We start from the raw sequence: 4031 nt of genomic DNA on the forward strand, positions 1-4031 counted from the left end.
TGAGGGGGCACTTCTGCTGTGGTTGATAGGATTTGCTCAGCAGTTTAAAGATACAGCATTGCTGATTTCTGAGCTCCTCCATATCTAATCAAAAGTCGTACCTGAACATCACAATTATCTACCTCTGCATGGGGCAGGTTTTCCTCTGCATACTTGTAAGGCTTATTTGCTGGCTGTGTCACTTTACATATGAAAGATCCAGAATATTATCTGCTAATGATTTCCTGAGATTCATGGCCCTGCAATGCATATTTCCCTACAAATGCAGACATTACTGGTTTCTGCGTCTTCATTTATTTCTCCATTCCGCTTTCTGAGAGCGAGGAGCTCTGAGTAGATTGTGCATGTAGCACGTGCAAGGCCCTGGGTTCCTCAGTGCAGAAACTAGAAATATTTTATTATTCAACCCCATTTTCCTCTTCTTTTGCTCTGGAATTTTAATGGCATGCATATTTATGTGACTGTGACTCTATTTAAATTGGTCCAACTTTTTCCTCTCTCTCCTGAGCTTTCTGTCAGATAATTTATATAGTACATATCCACCTCACATCTCCTGCTGCATTCAAGCTGCTTATGATCCTCTCTCGCACTGCCCATTTCATAAATTATATTCTCAACCTCAAGATTTTTTCTCTGGACTTGTTCTTGCTGTTTTCCCATGTCTACTGAAAATATCCAGCATTTTAAATAATTCTTTGTTTGAAAGAGTCGCAGTTCCTTCCTTCACACCTTCTCTACAAACACCTGGATCACCAATGGGTCGGCTTCACTCATGTGTACCTTCTCTTTATTGCAAAGAAACTACCCTTTTCTGTTTCTGTGCATGCACCATGATGTCTCATTATAACTGTGGATCGTCATTACAAACTTGGTTTTATGATTTATGTAGGCAGTCTTGACTGTGCGTTCTTCCTCAGTGTTGCACGGAGATTTTTGTTTTATTTACTTGTTTGTTTTTGCTAGTTTTTCTGGAATGGATGCACTTGCTGAAGGTCCAGTTGTATCTATGCCTTTGTGGGACCAGACTTTTTTCTCTTCAATTTAGTTCCTGGACTGAAGCTCATTTCTTACAACGTTATCATATCTGTATCTTTATGAGAAGTCCAAAGCAGTCTTAACTGTTTCCATGTATGTCCGGATTTCTGGTGTCACACCCCACCTGACCTCTTCCCATGATAACACTGCTCTGTGGCTCTTGGTTGATTACTGTGGCGCCTGGTTGTCTTTCCCATAAATATGATAGGTACTGGTCAAAAGTTGGAAATAATACACAGACATAACCATCAGCTTCCTGCTCTGGGATCTTAACATTCTATTCTATTTCTCGTCAACTTCTGGACTAAAGTTTATACCCTTATTTTCTGCTTATGAGCCTGCTTATTTATGTTGAAGCTCTTTTGTCTCTGAGCCTTCTGTAACCTGAGGTGGCCCTTCTTAGTGAGAGATGCTTGGCTATGGAGGGCCCTTACCTAACTTGGTGGTCACCCTGACATCTTCGCACACTTTCCCATTTGTATACACATACACATGCATCGGTATAAATAAATAAGCAGAAATGTGGTCTATATTTAATTTTTTTCAGAGTTATGACTTTTATTGTCAGTAGCATAAGACTGACACCAGTCGTTCTGTTGTGACTCAAAACACAACTCCTGTCAAAATATTGAGCTTTGGAGGGAGTTCCCTGTGATCTGATTTCTCTAAACTTAGTCTGAATATTTTTGCTGAGTTATTTCTCAGGAACCTACACTTAACTCACAGTCAAGACAGAAAAACATCTGTGGGAAAGAAGGAGTTAGGTGTGGTCAGATCCAACTAGGGACCAATTGTCAAGTAAGGAACATTGCTTAAGGGTATCGTCTCCAAAACTGAGCAATAGTTTATCATCGTTTTATGAAAAATGAGCTGTTATTTCCTTGACTTACACAAAGAAATGGAGTTTGGATGTGAAATAATTCAACCAATTCTCAAATTCTAAAGCACTTTATCTTTCTACTCTCTTTTCCGTATCATCAGAGATTCCTTAGTGTTCCTTAGTGTCTGAGATTTTACCATATCAAACGCACACACACACACACACACACACACACACACACACACACACACACGTCTATTTTCTGGCCTGTGAAGGAACTGATGAAACTGATATTATTGGAGGTGATGAGTGCAGATTGTCACAGGCTTCTGTGGGGCTCTGTGTTTGAGCAAGGCTGGCGCTTCTTCACGGCTCTGCAGAAGGTACATCTGTGAAACCTCAGCAGTGTCTGCCGTAGAGAACAAGTATCAGCAACTAGGTGGGCCATGAGTGAATTTCCTCATCCAGGACATATCTACCAATTCTGGTGGCAATAGGAGGGTTTAAATACCTCAGTACGTTATTCTAATGTTTTGTATTCAGTGTACTTATTCATATGTGTGTGCCATGACACATGTGTAGAAGTCAGAGGATGGCTTGTAGGAGTCTGTTTTCTACTTCCACTGTCTGGGTTCTGAGGATCAGACTCAGGTCTTCAGGCTTAGCAGCAAGAACCTTTGTCCACAGAACCAATTCACTGACTCTTGCCATTCTCATACATCCTGGATATGAATTTCCCTTCTGATATTATCTCTTAATTGTAGAGCCTACATTTTAGTACACACGCACACACACACACACACACACACACAGAGGAAATGGGTATGAGTGCTGCTCATGAGTCAAGAAAGGGGATTAACTTTTAAAAAAGGAATATTGTAGAATGTGCATGACTATCATTGGAGAAAGGACTCCCGGGTAAGACACAGATAATAAGGAAGAGAAGAACCTACAAAAGATGAAATGGTTTAGTTTACATGCAGGATGACTTGAGTTTGATCCCTAGAACACATGTCTAAAAACAAACAGCAGGAACAAAAACCCTAATGTAGAGAAGCATGCCTTTGTAATCTTGGTGCTGAGAAAGAGAAGATGAGCAGATCTTGGGCTCCCTAACCAGAACAGTGTAGCTTAGTTGTGAAGTGCCAGGTTCCTGAGAGACTCTGTCTCAAAAATTGTGGACAGCTTCTGAGGAAGACCATAGAGGCCTCTACACCCTCACCCACACATATACATGCACATGCACACACATACACACATATACACACACATGCACATCTACACCCTGCCCCCCAGGTGAAAGGAAATCAGGTGGAAAAAAGTCTTGAGAGGGGGATGTATTCACACCCTGGGGGCATCTCCCTTAAACCCTAGTTCTACGGTCAAGAAAGGATCCCCTGCTCCCTGTTCGAGCCTGTGCTCAGCCCTGGCCAGGCCATTCAGATGGCTGTGATGTCATGATAGAAAGACGAAGTCAAGACTGTTCCAGAAGAAAAAAAGAAAATGCTCCTTTCTTTAAAAACATTTCTATTCTCAAATTCTATGTGGTCCAAACATAGCAAGAAACCACCAGTCTATAAAGGGGGTTTACCATTGAGTGTTTTCAGTTAGGTTTTTCCCGGAGTGTATGGGGTTTCTGCACACTTGGGACACTGGTCCTCTATTCATTTATAAGTGGGTGTGTCTGGGAACATTTCTACAAAAAGCAGATGGACTTCCCACCAAACAGATCAATGTTGGTGAAGACTGTTGATGTTCAGGAAGCATCGTGAACTGACGAAAGCCAATGTGTTATGCCCTGCAAATAAATACAAGTGGCTGCTGCCAAGGAGTGATGGTCTGAAAACTACTGGTGACAGGCGATTCCAAACTTACAGCGTTGCTTCAGCTGGGTCAGCTGGGAAAGGAGAGCCTCCTTCCTCCTCCTTTCTTCCCTACTTCTCCATCTTTTATTTCTTCTCTTTGCCCCTAGTTCCCAAATCATACACCTAGAATCCCTACTGTCGTGGTTAGCTTTGTCAACTGAATGCAGCCTAAAAGGCACCTGAGAGGGGATCCTCAATTGAGGGATTACTAAGATCAGATTGGTGTGGAGGTATGACCTCTGGGGCTTGTGATCCTCCCTTCTCCCCTGGAGCTGTTGGCCACCAGGTCCATGAGGCCAAAGGGAACAGAG

This window comes from Rattus norvegicus, chromosome 6 (assembly GCF_021556685.1).
Source record: "Rattus norvegicus strain SHRSP/BbbUtx chromosome 6, alternate assembly SHRSP_T2T, whole genome shotgun sequence".
In the NCBI taxonomy this organism is placed as follows: Eukaryota; Metazoa; Chordata; class Mammalia; order Rodentia; family Muridae; genus Rattus; species Rattus norvegicus.